Consider the following 19,194-nt stretch of genomic DNA (forward strand, 5'->3'; position numbering starts at 1 on the left):
TGGACGTCTCGGTGAAGAAAGCAGCAGGAAAAGGTCGCCTGGCAGTCTAAAATTTATGAATGTAGAAAGAGCGTGGGACACCTGCTAGCTCTGCGCACCAAGATTAAATAAGTATTACTGGTATATACATGAACCAAATACATGCAAGATATATGATGACACACAATTATACAAATGCTGTCAAATGTTAGTAATAACAATACTGTACTAGATGTATACAGCTAATGTTATATGCCAATGATTGCGAAATAAAAATGTATAAGGATTATATATATCATGCTAATACAGGACATATCGAAAAAACTCAATAAAATATGTTTATAAAAAAAAAAACCTAGTCAGCGGGCGATGCAGGGGGGAATACAGGAAATTGAAGATCCTCTGGCTGGCTTAGTCTCTGAGCACTCTGACATACGGGCCGCCTTCCAACCATTCAGTCAGCAGCTCTATACTGAAGAAGCCAATTGTGGAGAAAAATAAATTGAGGATTACATAGCTGGGTTATCAGGGGAGAAACTACAGATAGAAGAAAGGGAGGCATTGGAGGCACCCATCATGATAGAGGAAGTTGGTGGTGTGATTAGATCACTGGTAAATTGGAAGGCAGTAGGAACAGATTCCATTCTGGGGGAATTTTATAAAATACTTGCTCCCTGCCCACAGGAACCGATGAAGGATTATTTTTAGAGGCTGAATCCGGCCAGGGGGCACCCGATTCCTGGAGATCGGCCAATTTCGTGTTTTTTCCCCAACAAGACAAGCCGGTCCAGGAGCTTGGGTTTTAGAGCCCTATTACCTTAATAAACCGTGACATTAAGAAATAGGCTAAGATCTTGGCTAACCGACTTGCAGTGGTTATAAAGAAATTGGTTTCCCCAATCCAACATGGGTTTGTCCCCAGCCGTAGCAACACTGACCATGTTCAATGGGCAATTGCTCTTTTCGATGCCACGGGGATCGCTGGAGACCCTATGGGGCTAATTCTGTTGGATGCGGAGAAAGTCTTTGAAAGGGTCTCCTGGCCTTTTTTATGGGCAACCGTAAAGAGCAGAGGGCTAGGGGAAGGTTTAATCAAGGCCATTGCAATAATGTATAGCAACACTGTGGCCCGAGTATCGATAATGGGGGAGATGTCGTTTCCAGTTTTGATCAGTAGGGGAACTCGCCAGGGGTGTCCGTGCTCCCCCTTTTGTTTGCTTTGTATATTGACCCGCTAGTTAGAAAGATCAAAAGGTAATAACCGGATTTTAGCAATGCATAGTAACGGGGGGTACTAAGAACTTGGTCTATGTCAACGATCTAGCAATTGTTACTCCTAGCCCTTTGGGTGCATTAGAGGAAATTGAAAATGAAGCTGATATCTTTGGACATATTTCAGGCTATCTACTTAATCAAAACAATACCCAAGTTGTGATTAGAAAGGGGCTACAATTGAATGACCCACGGGTAGTTGCGAAGGCAAAGTATCTCGGGGTTGAATTAATGGCAGACGTGTCAAAAATTGTTGAAATTAATTTGGGCCCACTACTCCCAAAATTTAAAACAGACTTTACTCGATAGGATAATCTTAAATTCACGCTGGTTGGTAGATCCAATGTGATTAAGATGTTTTTTTTGCCGAAAATGTTATACCTATTTAGGGCTTTTCCATGGACCATCAATAGCTCCTTCTTTAAATCCCTGAATCAGATGCTCTTTAGGTTCCAATGGGCTAATTGTCATCCTCGAAGAGCGCTTACATTTTTGACGCTGCCAAGAGATAGAGGTGGGTGTGCTGTACCCAATTTCCAGCTATATCACTGGGCTTCAATATTATATAAAATGGGTATCTTACTCAATGGAGAAAAGGGTATGTCACAAGTGGCTGCCCCCACATCAATTTATGAGCTGTTATTAGGAGAAAAGGCCAGAGGGTGTCTTTTGCGGCATACGGAATTCAATTACTACAAAAAGGTGACGTTTAAGACCCTGACCTATGCATTTAAAGTTTGGACTTCAGTCCGGAAAAGGCTCGGTCTGGGACTTATTAATGCTTACACCCTAATATACAGTAATGGGTCACTCCCTAGAATTTTCACTGACGGGATATGAAAAACTGGCACAACAAAGGTGTAATGATTGGTGAGGTTATGGATGAGACGGGGTAATACTGTTTGCTAGGATCAAGGAGTTTTTCAAATATCTTCAGATAAGAGATTTCCTAGCAAGAAAGACAGGGGGTAGCTGCGGTTTCTCCAGGGTGACACTTGTCGAGGCATTGCTCAAAGGGCCAACCACACTTGGTTGGATGTATAAAATATTGAATGAGACGGTGCCGGATGACTTAACAAAATATTGTGATTGCTGGCAGGAACTATTACAGGTGTGTTTGGGTGAAGTTAAAGACTCGCTGCATTTGGCCAAGACATCATTCATTGGAGCTAACCTCCAAGTGCAGTGCTTCAAAACATGGTTTAATTTGTATATCACTAAGATTGCAAAATGGGTAAGAGTGGTGGGCTTATCCTGACCAAGCTGCAGCTTCCAAGCCGCTGACTGTGTGCGTATGTTCGCTTCCTGCCCCGATTTGGATACCGTTAAGAGATGTAGGTACCATTCTGGAATCCCAACTGGGGCAGAAAGTAGATATGTCTCCACAGCTGATATTACTTGGGGTGGGTAGCTCTCTACTTTCTAGGCAGGTGCAGGTATTCCTATACATAGCCATGACTGTATTTAGACTGTCTGGCCACCCGTTGTCTTGATCCAGTCACACCAACCTGTCAACAGTGGCTAGGTAGATTCTTCGCGGTGTATAGGCTGGAAATCGCAGTCTACTGTAGGAGGGGGCGCAAGGCAAAGAAAAAAGGGATGGAAATCTGGGCTCCTCAAGTAGATGGTCTTGCCAGGGAGAAGAGTCAGGCAATAACTAAAGCAGTTATTCAAGATAAATTGTGTGCGGCATTAGAAGGATTAAAATGAGTATTCTCCTTTCTGGATTTCTACTGAAGGGCATTTCTATCCTCATAAATATAATGATTTTCGTTGAATAAGATTATCCAATGATGATATAATTGGTTGTAATGAATTTGTTTTTTGAGGTCATGGGTAATGCTTTCTTCACGTAAATGGAGTAGCTGACCTCTTGTTAGAAGAACTGGACCAGCAGGGGGGGGGGAGTGGGGGGCTTGGGAGAAGTGGAGCAACGTGGTGCAGGAGGGTGGATAAATCCCCTGGTCGTGGCATTCTTTATGCATATATCTTCATTCTGTATTGTATTTTGAAAATCACAATAAAGAATTTATAAATCAGAAACAGTCGGCGAGGAGGGAAATCATAATCCCTGGAACCTGGCTGGCACTGCCACCTTTGTAGGGATTCAAGTTCCCTCCAACGGTCCGAAGGGCTCCTTGAACTCGTCGGATCCGTGGCGGTCGGTCTCTCGGACATCAGCCCGCCATCCTAATGTGGCGGGAGGGGAAACATGGTTACGATGGCGGTGGGGCTGCCACCTACAGGCTGTTGGTGCCGATCCCACCGTCATCGTAATCATGCCCATAGTGATTAATTTTGAAGCTAAAAAAGCTGGCTTTTTTCACTGAAGAGCTTTAAAAATAAGGCACCCTGTTTTTAAAAGTTACCTCTGGACAACTGGAATGTAGTGCAGTTTTTCTCTCAGGGGTTTGATATGGCAGTATTTTAGCTGCTGAAGTATCAGCCTAGCTACCTGATTTTTTTTATAATCTGCAATGTGCACCAGGTCAAAGGGGAGTCCCAGATATACAGCATTGGCAAAATCAATACGGGACATTACTAAGGCGATTATCATTTGGACGATCGTCTTGAAGGTGAAGTACCTTCTTATTTTCTGATGTTGCTGAAAGGAAGCGGAGGTCACTGCACCTATCTGAGGCTTCTTAGATAAATACTCATCTATGAAGATGCCAAGACTTCTCAACACTTTTTTTCGTGTGGGGGGGGAGCCCCATCTCTGATGGCCAGAAAGCGGGGTTCCAAAGTTAATGTTTATTCTGTATCATCACTAACTTAGTTTTATCTGCGTTCAGTTTCATTTGATTGTTGTCCATCTCATACAGTATGTAACACATGGTGCTTCGAAAAAAAGATTTTGATTCAAGCGAGTTATCAATTAGGAAGATCAGTTGCATGTTATCAGCTTAGTTGTAGATCTTCCCATTTCTTTGCTGAAGAGAGTGTGGTATCAGAGGCAGTATATAAAGATTAAAATGGATAGGAGAAAGGAAGAGCACTGGGGCACTCCACATCCCAGTTTAAGTTTTGATGAACAAAGGAAAGAGACGGACTAGCTGGCTGTGGTTTTCCAGAAAGGACTTCATGCACTCAAGAGTAGCATTATGCAAACCAGAAGTTCCGGCATGGTCGATCTGAATGGAATGGTCGACCATGTGAATGAGTAGGACAGAATCCTGGCTGATGAGGATCAAGAAAGGAAGTATGCCAAGAAAGGAAGTAAAGAAATATGCCTATCGTTTTTCAAATTGTTAGGATTGTCCCAACTTTTTTTTGAAGGGGGAGTACCACCGCCTTCTTAAACGAGGAGCGTACCTTCCCTTGTGTAAGGGATTTATTGAGGAAGGAGATTGCTATATTTGGAAAGTGGGAAAAGATTACTTTTGAATCTTAGGAGGACAGATATCTTTGGGAGAACCAGATTTAACTTTTACTAACAGTTCATGAAAGTGGTCTCTGCTAATTTCCTGAAAGGCAGATAGAACTAAAGGGTTACTATCTTCACGTGGAGATTAACATTATCTTGCATCATCTTTATTTTATCTATAAAAAAGGGGTTCAATGCACTACATATCTCTTGTGAAGGGACCACGGGTAGTTATTCTGTCAGGATTTGATAATATCTTAACTGTTTCAAATATAATCTTGGTTTTATTTATGGAGGCCATCATTTTATTAGAGAAGAACGTTGTTTTCTCCTTTTAGATTCATTTTTGTTGTTTTTTCAAGCCCTGAACATATGCTTCCCTCAGTTCAGGCGAGTAGCAATTTCTCCATTTTCATTCAGCTTGTCGAAGTTCCAATTTAGTGTGCTTTAAAGTCTCCGAAAACAAATTTGCAGGCTTGATGTTGAGATTGTTTTTATTTTTTTAAGGGGGTATGCGTATCACTGGCAGATCCCATCCAGAATGTTAATGCCTCCTCAAATTCTTCTAAGTTCTCAAATGCGGTGGGTAGATGCAGTGCTAAGGTATCACAGAATTACTCCACATTTATTATATTACAATGCCTAGAAAGGGAGCTTGGGCGAAATTTTCACCAACAGGAACCCTTTAGTGAAAATCAAGTGATGATCTGACAATGTGCAGGGTAAGACTGAGATCCGAGATCATAGAATTAGATGACAGTCTCGCTCCGAGACTTTATGTCAGTAGTAGTGGTGCTTGATCCCGCCCCTCTTCTCAATTGGCTGGATTCCTAACCGATTGGCTGGAATTTTACATTCCAGCCAATGGGAAGAGGAGAGAAAGAAAAACACACCCCCGAATCTGAAAAGGACGGTGATTTCTCCGAGGCATTCCTGCTTCGCCTCGGAGAAATGTGGTGGCGCTTGTTAAGTCTTCCCTGGAGCCCTGCGGTGAGCTGATTGTGAGTCCGTTCCAAACAATGTCTCCTGATTGCGCCGGAAGCTGGGAGAAGTGTGGCAGTTCATAGACTGCCTATGGTGCTGATAACCTTGTCTTTTTCTGAAGTTCCGGTGAGACTTTATCAATTTATTGCTGTTTTCTATTTTTGGCTGTTGATCTTTATTGTGCTATTCTCGCACGCCTCGGAACTCTGGCTTAGCCTTTATCGCTCTGCTCTTGTGTGCATTGGAACTTCAGCTTTGTACACTCCCGCGCCGACAAAGGGCTTGAAAGTGCGCAAAGCTCAGGTTGGCCTTGCGGTTGCTGCTTGGTGCCGAGACGTGCTGTGCGAAGAAAATGCGTACATGAATCTATTTCTTGCCTCGCCTGCCTGACGCCATATCTTCGCTACGTTGTCACTGCGTCCATGATCTGGCTGCCCAAGGCTCCCCCGTTTTGGCTCTTGCCTACTCTGCTTGGCTCTTAGCTCCCTCGTCGAGATCAGGCCGTTGATGGCGATCTTTTCTGTGTGCGAGGGGTGAAGGGAAAACCGGAGGGAGCAGCTTGATGTCAGCCTCAGAGGATCCAGCTCAGAGGGCCACGGGGTGGGGAGAGCGCCTGCAGCCAGACAGAGAGGAGAGAGATGGGAGCAGTGCGGGTCGGGGAGGGGCAGAGGCGCTGCACAGCGCAGTATCGGAGAGAGGCCACCTTCACAGGGTAGTATCAGGGGTCTGGGCAGCTACACAGGCTAGTTACATAAAGAAGCCTCTTGCCCAGGGCATTGACAGAGTGAAGCCACCTGAACGAGACAAGGACCAAAAGAGGCCACGTGTACCTGACAGAGAGAGGCCACTAGCACATGGATGGCGAGGGCTTGGACAGAGAGAGGCTACCTGCACGGGCCTCTGTTCCCTCCTTGTGATCAGTTTTCTCCGCCTGTGTTCCCTGCTTGTGATCCGGTCTTTCGGGCCTTTGTTCCGTGCTTGTTATTCGGGTTTTCTGTGCCTCTGGTCCCAGCTTGTGATCGGGTTTTCTGTGCCTCTGGTCCCTGCTTGTGATCGGGTTTTCTGTGCCTCTGGTCCCTGCTTGTGATTGGGTTTTCTGTGCCTCTGTTCCCTCCTTGTGATCAGTTTTCTGTGCCTCTGTCTGCGTGTGGCTCTGTCTGTCTGTGTGTGGCTCTGTCTGCGGGTGTGTGTGTGTGTGTGTGTGTGTGGCTCTGTCTGCAGGTGTGTGTGTGTGGCTCTGTCTGTGTGTGGCTCTGTCTATGTGTGTGTGTGTGTGTGTCTCTGTCTGTGTGTGTGTGTGGGGGGGGGGGGGTCTGTCTGTGTGTGTGTGTGTGGCTCTGTGTGTGTGTGTGTGTGTGGCTCTGTCTGTGTGTGTATGTGTGGCTCTGTCTGTGTGTGTGTGTGTGTGTGTGTGCGTGTGTGTGTGTGTGTGTGTGGCTCTGTGTGTGTGTGTGTGTGTGTGGCTGTCTGTGTGTGGCTCTGTCTGTGTGTGTGTGCGTGGCTCTGTCTCTGTGTGTGTGTGTGTGGCTCTGTGTGTGTGTGGCTCTGTCTGTGTGTGTGGCTCTGTGGCTCGGTCTGTGTGTGTGGCTCTGTCTGTGTGTGTGTGTGGCTCTGTCTGTGTGTGTGTGTGGCTCTGTCTGTGTGTGTGTGTGGCTCTGTCTGTGTGTGTGTGTGGCTCTGTCTGTGTGTGTGTGTGGCTCTGTCTGTGTGTGTGTGTGGCTCTGTCTGTGTGTGTGTGTGTGTGGCTCTGTCTGTGTGTGTGTGTGGCTCTGTCTGTCTGTGTGTGTGGCTCTGTCTGTCTGTGTGTGTGGCTCTGTCTGTGTGTGTGGCTCTGTCTGTGTGTGTGGCTCTGTCTGTGTGTGTGGCTCTGTCTGTGTGTGTGTGTGGCTCTGTCTGTGTGTGTGTGTGGCTCTGTCTGTGTGTGTGTGTGGCTCTGTCTGTGTGTGTGTGTGGCTCTGTCTGTGTGTGTGTGGCTCTGTCTGTGTGTGTGTGTGTGGCTCTGTCTGTGTGTGTGTGTGTGGCTCTGTCTGTGTGTGTGTGTGGCTCTGTCTGTGTGTGGCTCTGTCTGTGTGTGGCTCTGTCTGTGTGTGTCTGTGTGTGGCTCTGTGTGTGTGGCTCTGTCTGTGTGTGTGTGTGGCTCTGTCTGTGTGTGTGTGTGGCTCTGTCTGTGTGTGTGTGTGGCTCTGTCTGTGTGTGTGTTTGGCTCTGTCTGTGTGAGTGTGTGTGGCTCTGTCTGTGTGAGTGTGTGTGGCTCTGTCTGTGTGTGTGTGTGTGGCTCTGTCTGTGTGTGTGTGTGTGTGGCTCTGTCTGTGTGTGTGGCTCTGTGTGTGTGTGTGGCTCTGTCTGTGTGTGTGGCTCTGTCTGTGTGTGTGGCTCTGTCTGTGTGTGTGGCTCTGTCTGTGTGTGTGGCTCTGTCTGTGTGTGTGGCTCTGTCTGTGTGTGTGGCTCTGTCTGTGTGTGTGGCTCTGTCTGTGTGGCTCTGTGTGTGTGTGTGTGGCTCTGTGTGTGTGTGTGTGGCTCTGTGTGTGTGTGTGTGGCTCTGTGTGTGTGTGTGGCTCTGTCTGTGTGTGTGTGTGGCTCTGTGTGTGTGTGTGGCTCTGTCTGTGTGTGTGTGTGGCTCTGTCTGTGTGTGTGTGTGGCTCTGTCTGTGTGTGTGTGTGGCTCTGTCTGTGTGTGTGTGTGGCTCTGTCTGTGTGTGTGTGTGGCTCTGTCTGTGTGTGTGTGTGTGTGTGTGTGGCTCTGTCTGTGTGTGTGTGTGGCTCTGTCTGTGTGTGTGTGTGTGTGGCTCTGTCTGTGTGTGGCTCTGTCTGTGTGTGGCTCTGTCTGTGTGTGTCTGTGTGTGTGGCTCTGTGTGTGTGGCTCTGTGTGTGTGGCTCTGTGTGTGTGGCTCTGTGTGTGTGGCTCTGTGTGTGTGGCTCTGTGTGTGTGGCTCTGTGTGTGTGGCTGTGTGTGTGGCTCTGTGTGTGTGGCTCTGTCTGTGTGTGTGGCTCTGTCTGTGTGTGTGGCTCTGTCTGTGTGTGTGGCTCTGTCTGTGTGTGTGGCTCTGTCTGTGTGTGTGGCTCTGTCTGTGTGTGTGGCTCTGTCTGTGTGTGTGGCTCTGTCTGTGTGTGTGGCTCTGTCTGTGTGTGTGGCTCTGTCTGTGTGTGTGGCTCTGTCTGTGTGTGTGGCTCTGTCTGTGTGTGTGGCTCTGTCTGTGTGTGTGGCTCTGTCTGTGTGGCTCTGTCTGTGTGTGTGGCTCTGTCTGTGTGTGTGGCTCTGTCTGTGTGTGTGGCTCTGTCTGTGTGTGTGGCTCTGTCTGTGTGTGTGGCTCTGTCTGTGTGTGTGTGTGGCTCTGTCTGTGTGTGTGTGTGGCTCTGTCTGTGTGTGTGTGTGGCTCTGTCTGTGTGTGTGTGTGGCTCTGTCTGTGTGTGTGTGTGGCTCTGTCTGTGTGTGTGTGTGTGGCTCTGTCTGTGTGTGTGTGTGTGGCTCTGTGTGTGTGTGTGTGTGTGGCTCTGTGTGTGTGTGTGTGGCTCTGTCTGTGTGTGTGTGTGGCTCTGTCTGTGTGTGGCTCTGTCTGTGTGTGGCTCTGTCTGTGTGTGGCTCTGTCTGTGTGTGTCTGTGTGTGGCTCTGTGTGTGTGTGGCTCTGTCTGTGTGTGTGGCTCTGTCTGTGTGTGTGGCTCTGTCTGTGTGTGTGGCTCTGTCTGTGTGTGTGGCTCTGTCTGTGTGTGTGGCTCTGTCTGTGTGTGTGGCTCTGTCTGTGTGTGTGGCTCTGTCTGTGTGTGTGGCTCTGTCTGTGTGTGTGGCTCTGTCTGTGTGTGTGGCTCTGTCTGTGTGTGTGGCTCTGTCTGTGTGTGTGGCTCTGTCTGTGTGTGTGGCTCTGTCTGTGTGTGTGGCTCTGTCTGTGTGTGTGGCTCTGTCTGTGTGTGTGGCTCTGTCTGTGTGTGTGTGTGGCTCTGTGTGTGTGTGTGGCTCTGTGTGTGTGTGTGGCTCTGTGTGTGTGTGTGTGGCTCTGTCTGTGTGTGTGTGTGTGGCTCTGTCTGTGTGTGTGTGTGTGGCTCTGTCTGTGTGTGTGTGTGGCTCTGTCTGTGTGTGGCTCTGTCTGTGTGTGGCTCTGTCTGTGTGTGTCTGTGTGTGGCTCTGTGTGTGTGTGGCTCTGTGTGTGTGTGGCTCTGTGTGTGTGTGGCTCTGTCTGTGTGTGTGGCTCTGTCTGTGTGTGTGGCTCTGTCTGTGTGTGTGGCTCTGTCTGTGTGTGTGGCTCTGTCTGTGTGTGTGGCTCTGTCTGTGTGTGTGGCTCTGTCTGTGTGTGTGGCTCTGTCTGTGTGTGTGGCTCTGTCTGTGTGTGTGGCTCTGTCTGTGTGTGTGGCTCTGTCTGTGTGTGTGTGTGTGGCTCTGTCTGTGTGTGTGTGTGTGGCTCTGACTGTGTGTGTGTGTGTGGCTCTGACTGTGTGTGTGTGTGTGTGTGTGTGTGTGGCTCTGTCTGTGTGTGTGGCTCTGTCTGTGTGTGTGGCTCTGTCTGTGTGTGTGGCTCTGTCTGTGTGTGTGGCTCTGTCTGTGTGTGTGGCTCTGTCTGTGTGTGTGGCTCTGTCTGTGTGTGTGGCTCTGTCTGTGTGTGTGGCTCTGTCTGTGTGTGTGGCTCTGTCTGTGTGTGTGGCTCTGTCTGTGTGGCTCTGTCTGTGTGTGTGGCTCTGTCTGTGTGTGTGGCTCTGTCTGTGTGTGTGGCTCTGTCTGTGTGTGTGGCTCTGTCTGTGTGTGTGGCTCTGTCTGTGTGTGTGTGTGGCTCTGTCTGTGTGTGTGTGTGGCTCTGTCTGTGTGTGTGTGTGGCTCTGTCTGTGTGTGTGTGTGGCTCTGTCTGTGTGTGTGTGTGTGGCTCTGTCTGTGTGTGTGTGTGTGGCTCTGTGTGTGTGTGTGTGTGTGGCTCTGTGTGTGTGTGTGTGGCTCTGTCTGTGTGTGTGTGTGGCTCTGTCTGTGTGTGGCTCTGTCTGTGTGTGGCTCTGTCTGTGTGTGGCTCTGTCTGTGTGTGTCTGTGTGTGGCTCTGTGTGTGTGTGGCTCTGTCTGTGTGTGTGGCTCTGTCTGTGTGTGTGGCTCTGTCTGTGTGTGTGGCTCTGTCTGTGTGTGTGGCTCTGTCTGTGTGTGTGGCTCTGTCTGTGTGTGTGGCTCTGTCTGTGTGTGTGGCTCTGTCTGTGTGTGTGGCTCTGTCTGTGTGTGTGGCTCTGTCTGTGTGTGTGGCTCTGTCTGTGTGTGTGGCTCTGTCTGTGTGTGTGGCTCTGTCTGTGTGTGTGGCTCTGTCTGTGTGTGTGTGTGGCTCTGTGTGTGTGTGTGGCTCTGTGTGTGTGTGTGGCTCTGTGTGTGTGTGTGTGGCTCTGTCTGTGTGTGTGTGTGTGGCTCTGTCTGTGTGTGTGTGTGTGGCTCTGTCTGTGTGTGTGTGTGGCTCTGTCTGTGTGTGGCTCTGTCTGTGTGTGGCTCTGTCTGTGTGTGTCTGTGTGTGGCTCTGTGTGTGTGTGGCTCTGTGTGTGTGTGGCTCTGTGTGTGTGTGGCTCTGTCTGTGTGTGTGGCTCTGTCTGTGTGTGTGGCTCTGTCTGTGTGTGTGGCTCTGTCTGTGTGTGTGGCTCTGTCTGTGTGTGTGGCTCTGTCTGTGTGTGTGGCTCTGTCTGTGTGTGTGGCTCTGTCTGTGTGTGTGGCTCTGTCTGTGTGTGTGGCTCTGTCTGTGTGTGTGGCTCTGTCTGTGTGTGTGGCTCTGTCTGTGTGTGTGGCTCTGTCTGTGTGTGTGGCTCTGTCTGTGTGTGTGGCTCTGTCTGTGTGTGTGGCTCTGTCTGTGTGTGTGGCTCTGTCTGTGTGTGTGGCTCTGTCTGTGTGTGTGGCTCTGTCTGTGTGTGTGGCTCTGTCTGTGTGTGTGGCTCTGTCTGTGTGTGTGGCTCTGTCTGTGTGTGTGGCTCTGTGTGTGTGTGGCTCTGTCTGTGTGTGTGGCTCTGTCTGTGTGTGTGGCTCTGTCTGTGTGTGTGGCTCTGTCTGTGTGTGTGGCTCTGTCTGTGTGTGTGGCTCTGTCTGTGTGTGTGGCTCTGTCTGTGTGTGTGGCTCTGTCTGTGTGTGTGGCTCTGTCTGTGTGTGTGGCTCTGTCTGTGTGTGTGTGTGTGGCTCTGTCTGTGTGTGTGTGTGGCTCTGTCTGTGTGTGGGTGTGGCTCTGTGTGTGGGTGTGGCTCTGTCTGTGTGTGGGTGTGGCTCTGTCTGTGTGTGGGTGTGGCTCTGTCTGTGTGTGGGTGTGGCTCTGTCTGTGTGTGGGTGTGGCTCTGTGTGTGGGTGTGGCTCTGTCTGTGTGTGGGTGTGGCTCTGTCTGTGTGTGGGTGTGGCTCTGTCTGTGTGTGGGTGTGGCTCTGTCTGTGTGTGGGTGTGGCTCTGTCTGTGTGTGTGTGTGTGTGGCTCTGTCTGTGTGTGTGTGTGTGTGGCTCTGTCTGTGTGTGGGGCTCTGTCTGTGTGTGTGGCTCTGTGTGTGTGTGTGGCTCTGGCTGTGTGTGTGTGTGGCTCTGGCTGGGTGTGTGTGGGGCTCTGGCTGGGTGTGTGTGGGGCTCTGGCTGGGTGTGTGTGGGGCTCTGGCTGGGTGTGTGTGTGGCTCTGTCTGTGTGTGTGGCTCTGTCTGTGTGTGTGGCTCTGTCTGTGTGTGTGTGTGGCTCTGTCTGTGTGTGTGTGTGTGGCTCTGTCTGTGTGTGTGTGTGGCTCTGTGTGTGTGTGTGGCTCTGTCTGTGTGTGTGTGTGTGTGGCTCTGTCTGTGTGTGTGTGTGTGGCTGTGTGTGTGTGTGTGTGTGTGTGTGTGTGTGTGTGTGTGTGTGTGTGTGTGTGTGTGTGTGTGTGTGGCTCGGTCTGTGTGGCTCTGTGTGTGTGGCTCTGTGTGTGTGGTTCTGTGTGTGTGGTTCTGTGTGTGTGGTTCTGTGTGTCCGTATGTGTGGCTCTGTCTGTGTGTGTGGCTCTGTCTGTGTGTGGGGCTCCGTCTGTCGGTGTGTGGGGCTCCGTCTGTCGGTGTGTGGGGCTCCGTCTGTCGGTGTGTGGGGCTCCGTCTGTCGGTGTGTGGGGCTCCGTCTGTCGGTGTGTGGGGCTCCGTCTGTCGGTGTGTGGGGCTCCGTCTGTCTGTGTGTGGGGCTCCGTCTGTCTGTGTGTGGGGCTCCGTCTGTCTGTGTGTGGGGCTCCGTCTGTCTGTGTGTGGGGCTCCGTCTGTCTGTGTGTGGGGCTCCGTCTGTCTGTGTGTGGGGCTCCGTCTGTCTGTGTGTGGGGCTCCGTCTGTCTGTGTGTGGGGCTCCGTCTGTCTGTGTGTGGGGCTCCGTGTGTGTGTGGCTCTGTGTGTGTGTGTGGCTCTGTGTGTGTGTGTGGCTCTGTGTGTGTGTGTGTGGCTCTGTGTGTGTGTGGCTCTGTGTGTGTGTGGCTCTGTGTGTGTGTGGCTCTGTGTGGGTAGCTTTTTGTTTGTGGCTCTATGTGTGGGTGGCTCTATGTGTGGGTAGCTCTGTGTGAGGGTGGCTCTGGGTGAGGGTGGCTCTGGGTGAGGGTGGCTCTGGGTGAGGGTGGCTCTGTGTGTGTGTGGGTGGCTCTATGTGAATGACTGTGGGTGGCTCTGTGTGGGTGGCTGTGTGTGTGGGTGTCTGTGTGTGTGGGTGGCTGTGTGTGGCTCGCTGTGTGTGTGTGGCTAGCTGTGTGTGTATGTCGCTCGCTGTGTATGTGGCTCGCTGTGTGTGTATGTGGCTCGCTGTGTGTGTGTGTGGCTCTGTGAGTGGGTGTGTGTGGCTCTGTGTGTGGGTGCGTGTGGCTCTGTGTGTGGGTGTGTGTGGCTCTGTGTGTGGGTGCGTGTGGCTCTGTGTGTGGGTGCGTGTGGCTCTGTGTGTGGGTGCGTGTGGCTCTGTGTGTGGGTGCGTGTGGCTCTGTGTGTGGGTGCGTGTGGCTCTGTGGGTGCGTGTGGCTCTGTGTGTGGGTGCGTGTGGCTCTGTGTGTGGGTGCGTGTGGCTCTGTGTGTGGGTGCGTGTGGCTCTGTGTGTGGGTGCGTGTGGCTCTGTGTGTGGGTGCGTGTGGCTCTGTGTGGGTGCGTGTGGCTCTGTGTGTGGGTGCGTGTGGCTCTGTGTGTGGGTGCGTGTGGCTCTGTGTGTGGGTGCGTGTGGCTCTGTGTGTGGGTGCGTGTGGCTCTGTGTGTGGGTGCGTGTGGCTCTGTGTGGGTGCGTGTGGCTCTGTGTGTGGGTGCGTGTGGCTCTGTGTGTGGGTGCGTGTGGCTCTGTGTGTGGGCGCGTGTGGCTCTGTGTGTGGGCGCGTGTGGCTCTGTGTGGGCGCATGTGGCTCTGTGTGTGGGCGCGTGTGGCTCTATGTGTGGGCGCGTGTGGCTCTGTGTGGGCGCGTGTGGCTCTGTGTGTGGGCGCGTGTGGCTCTGTGTGTGGGTGCGTGTGGCTCTGTGTGTGTGGGTGCGTGTGGTTCTGTGTGTGTGGGTGCGTGTGGCTCTGTGTGTGTGGGTGCGTGTGGCTCTGTGTGTGTGGGTGCGTGTGGCTCTGTATGTGTGGGTGCGTGTGGCTCGGTGTGTGTGGCTCTGTCTGTGGGTGCGTTTGGCACTGTGTGTGGGTGCAAATGCAATAGGTCTCGTATTTGCAAGATTAAGCTATTGGCATTGTAAATGACAATGCTATTTATTTATATGTTTTAAAAACAAAAATAATGTCATGAGCAATGCCAATAGCTCTAACTTTAACAAGGACGAGACCATTGCATTGTAAATGCTTGTTTATAATAGCCACCACACCACCTCCACTTACGATGTTAAAATTATTTTGTGTTCTCCTTGTGCGGCACCAGAGTAGGAATGTTAATTTGCCTCTGGTTAGGCTCCAGTGACTGGTCAATGGGAATCACTAATGGCAGAGGAGGCCATTGTTAGGGTGCAAAGTTTGGGTTAATAATTCCTAATGTGCTGAGTTTTAGTAAAAGTTAAGAGTCAAGTCGATACCCGCCCGATGAAAGAATCATAATCTCACCTGAAGAATTGACAAGCTTACAAGTAGAGTGGGTGGCCCCTGGACCTGTCCGGATGCACACTGGCGCAGACTGGTTTGCCTTTGGGGTACCCGCTGCACTTGTCCATACAGGACGACAGACTTATGTATGGCAGGAGCTCTGGCTGTCTCTGCCCACTAACCCTCCCATTAACCAATAGGATTAGCTCTTGATGCATTCTGGGGGATGCTCAAACGCGAATACAGGTAAGATTTAAGAGGACTTTTTTTTTTTTTAAAGGAGGCAAATTTAAAGAAGTTTTGTGAAAAACAGGGAAATTCCCATACTATTTTAAAAACAAAATGTTGTGGCCTTTTACTGGCCACGCATCCGTGCTGATGCCAGACTTGTTTGGCAGGAGCTCTGACTGTCTGGGCACACTAATCACCGCCCCACCACCAATAGAATTAACTGTATGCACATTCTGGGAAAGCTCAAACAAGAATACAGGAAAGATTTAAAAGAACATTGTTTAAGAAGCATACAAATGTAAAGCAATTTTGTGCAAAACAGGCAAATTCACATACAATTTAAAAAAAAAAAAACGCAGTGACCTCTTACTGACCACGCCGGCGCCAGACTAGCGTCTGGCAGGACCTCTGACTGACTCAGTCCACAAAATCCCCCCCAACCAATAGCATTAGCTTTATGAGCGTTCTGGGGAAGCTCAACAAACACGAATACAGGTAGGATTTAAAAGAAACCTTTTTAGGAAGCAGGCAAGTTTAAGTAGTTTTATGCAGTTTTTCTGTTAAGATTGAAATACGTATCCTTTATGTGTTCATGTAATTTGCAGTTTTATTACTATTAAAGTTTAACTGGCTACTCTGTAAAGAAAGAGAAGCACAATCCTTGCACCTGTATCCTTTAAAGAATTGAAAATTGTTGATACGAATGCTACAAAATTTTTTACTACATATGCTCCTGTTGGAGTCATCCCTCTATATAATTTAATACCATTAATCCCTCTCCTAAACTAGCAGAATGCCTGCTTGTTCTTCCCAAATACACTCCGTTACAATGGGGTTGAGGATAAACCAAATACTACGTGTGGTTGAGCGTGGGAACCAAAGGAAAAAAAATAATACTGCAATAATTAGGAAATTTGCAAGACGCATCATGTGTGGAGTTGGAAGACTCCAAACAAGGTCACGTTTTCAAGCGTTACAGTATGGCAGGGAATGACAGAAACCCATCACTGTCCTGTTTTCACAGAAGTTCTATATATGTGGTTGAAAGGCACTGTACACGGTCCCATCTGAAAGAAAATACAATGTTTGCCGATTGATATTCCTTTTGGCAAGTTATCTGCGTGCTGTTTCATTGTTATTGGTTTACTTACATCTCTGGCACTCAACATGAAGTGCTGGCTTGGCCAACTGGTGATAGTGTGAAACCAAGGTGTATTTGCAATATAGTTATTTCATGGTGGTGTGTTGGTTGAGAAAATTGAGTATGTAGTACAGTGTACCTCTTTAGTCTATCTAATTGCAGCCTGTCTATCTGTTCTGAATGTGCTTTTTCAGTGTTGCTTTGGCACTGTATACATGTGTTTGAATGTAGCCGTAGCTTATATGTTAGCATCTGTTTAGTAATATTGTAAGATGTGTGGGAGTGTACATATGTTGATTATTCACTTTATGTGGTCCATTCCTCTTTTCTTCTTTGAATGGTGGAAGGTGTGTGCTGTTCTGCTTGATAGATTATGTGCAATATCATAGATGTAGGGGTTCCTTGGGAGGCGTTAGCCAGTCTGATGAGGGCTCAGCCTGGTGTTACACACGCTGCCGAGGAGGTCCTTACTTTATTTACTTGATTGTTCAGCTTTCTTAATGATGCTGGAGAACAATCAAGCCTCACATATTGTACACTAGACAAAAACATCTGTAGGATTTAGTAGTCACTATTTTTTTACAGCAAATGGTCAAATGTACTATATTGGAAACACTCCTTTGTGCTGTTTTACTGAAATACATACAGCAAACACACAAAGGGTGATGGGAGGAACGCTGGCAATAAGTCTAATCACTAGCAATCACTCTGGTAGCATTACAACCCAACATATGTTTGCCTACCGTGTCAGATCAATTTGTACCCGATCATATTTTCTCCCCTTTTGTGTGTTTGATGTAATGCCCTAAATGGAAGGATATGCCCAGAAATGTGTATCGTGCTCTTTGTGCCACTGGAACTAAGCTACACCCAACTAAAGAGCCCCAAGCAGGACGAAACCAGTCTTAAGTTGCTGGTGTTCTGCCTGGCAGTTCAGGCTGGACTATTCTTGTTAGAGCAGGGTCAAGGCTGATTTGCACATGGCTGGGTTCAAATTGAGGTCACAGTGAGCACCAGAACGGTGCATTGGAAAGCTACCCAGAGCAATAGCCAGTGGTTAGACTTACTGCTAGCATTCCTTGCATAACCTTTTGTGTGTTTGATTGAAATAAAGCCCAGAATGTACGTACTGTTTGAAATAAGAATTATGTGGTCTGAAAACTCTTTACTCAAATAAATCAAGACGCAACAGACTTTCACGTTGCAGAATCTCGGCATAAATTGTGCCATGAGAACACCAAATGGTTTTGTTGAGGCGGGAAGCAAAAGGTACTACTTTGACTTCAAAATACTCTGGATGCTCATTTACTATTCGAAACCCAGATCTAGATTATTTAGAGCAATGATAAAAGTCCCAAATGTTTTATTTTTTTAAGTTGTATTTCTGTATTGTGTGGACGTGTTGTTGTGGTCTTGTCTCGTTCTGTGTACCTCCACTGTATATTAAGGAATGTCAAGAATGAAAGTTTCTTCAGGCAGTCCTAATGGAGTTTGGAATGTTAGGCGGATCATTGGGCGGCGGTGGGTGAGCTGAGCTATGTTGGTTGAAGTACAGCTCTCGGATTGGGCTGTTTGGTATTAAAGAGCAGTGGCACAGTTCAGGAGGTGTCCTAGACTTACCAACATATTGCCATGAGTGCAAACAACTAAACATGCCGCTGGAAGAGCAAGGGAAAATGATCGATATGTCACAGTCAAACAGCTGACGTGTGACAGACCCCCAAGAGATGCCTGCGTAGTCGCCTGCTGTGCATGCGCTGCATAGCAGACATCGCTGCTCAGGCGACACGTTGCGGTGCAGAGCACTCCCTCACATCAGTGCAGCCGCTGCTAAGATCTGGCCTGTTGCAGTGTTGTGTGGGAGAACTAAACTGCGGTTTATTTTCTAGCGCGTGACTTCCCCGGGTTCCTCCCTTCTTGACAGGGGTACCAATGACATAAAATGTACCTGTTTTGCATCCAATATTCTGTCCGTTTCTGTCAATAAGGAGCCCCTTTGACTCGGGCATGAAAACGAGACCGGTGTTAAAAGACTTCCGCCAAACGAGTGCCACCCGGTCTTAATCGTGCGTCTCTTCCAGTACACCCCGCCAGCACTTCAACCCCCTGCACCGCAACTCTGGTGAGCAGACTTCCGCCTGGCCTTCGTCAGAAGAGTGTCGCTTCCTGTGACCCCTTCCAGCACTCACGCATCCAGCGCAGCGCTGGAGAGTAAAACTTCCGCCGACGACAGCCATCCGGACTGTACTCAGCGCCGCTGCTATAGAAAGTACACTTCCGCCGCCGACAACCACCCGTCCTGAGTCGCGTAACGTGCGCTTCCCTTAGAAGCTGGGGTTCAAGTCTGGCTGGTGCCGCACACATTTATTTTGTGCATGTTTATAAGGCGCGGACATTATCCGTGTCCGTCTGTAATGCAAGTGGTGCTCATGTAAAGCACTCTGATACCTTCGAGTCTTGTTCGCGCTATATAAATCTGCAAAAATGACTAGCGACTGTGCCGTGTTTCTACAATGCGTGACACGACTCCGTCATTCACTGCTTTTCAACAGCTGGTTTTGCGTCTCGTTCCTACGCGGAGCAGGTGTGGGTGAGGTTAGGGCACAAGTCGGGTACGCAGGGGTAGATTAAGTTGTCCCACTATTTCACAGGGTGGATGTCGTCCAAGTCCACCCTGCCAAGAAGTTGTGCCTCACCAAAATATGCTGAATTCCTCTGTGTAGGTTTCAGACACCAGGACACATTCAGTAGCACCTGCACTGCTCTGCTTTCGTTCCGAACAGCAAGGGACAGTCAGGGAGGGGCATTTCTTATTTTAAATTCCTGCTGGTCCAAAACAAAGGCCGAAGTTAAGGGGCCATCAGTCCTCCGTTTGTTCCAGTATCCTGACTGGGAGCTATCTGGAGCCTCACGCCTAAATGTAATAGAGGGAAATAAAGGCCACTTCACAGGGACTCGAGAGACTTGCTTTTTACTTTGTTTGGTCCCACATAAGAAATATTCTTGCACTGTAAGATTGTCAACTATGTTGGTCTGTCGAGGTATTTACACAAATATTAATTTAAATACCACTATTTTGTTTTATTTCTCTTATTCCACTACTAATCCCAATGCAGTGTGTCGGAGCACTTTACATCATACTTAAACATACATGGACAATAAAGCGTATGTGTGTAAATTAATGTACAGGATGTGATATATGAGAAGGTGAGGGTTAGAACATGTAGGAGTAATTCCCTTCATAGCTCACTGTGCTATATTAGAAGGATT

General features: G+C 49.0%; 1 protein-coding gene across 1 annotated transcript in view; it reads right to left on the reverse strand.

Annotated features, from left to right (window-relative positions):
- Window positions 1–18,152, reverse strand: part of ZBTB1 (zinc finger and BTB domain containing 1) — a 69,832-nt gene extending 51,680 nt beyond the window's left edge. Inside the window, exon 1 of the mRNA XM_086937925.1 lies at window positions 17,873–18,152. The gene's annotated coding sequence lies outside the window, so the exon portion shown is untranslated. The remainder of the gene's footprint in view (window positions 1–17,872) is intronic.
- Window positions 18,153–19,194: the final 1,042 nt, after the last annotated feature.

Source organism: Lissotriton vulgaris, chromosome 9, assembly GCF_964263255.1.
Source record: "Lissotriton vulgaris chromosome 9, aLisVul1.2, whole genome shotgun sequence".
Taxonomy (NCBI): domain Eukaryota; kingdom Metazoa; phylum Chordata; class Amphibia; order Caudata; family Salamandridae; genus Lissotriton; species Lissotriton vulgaris.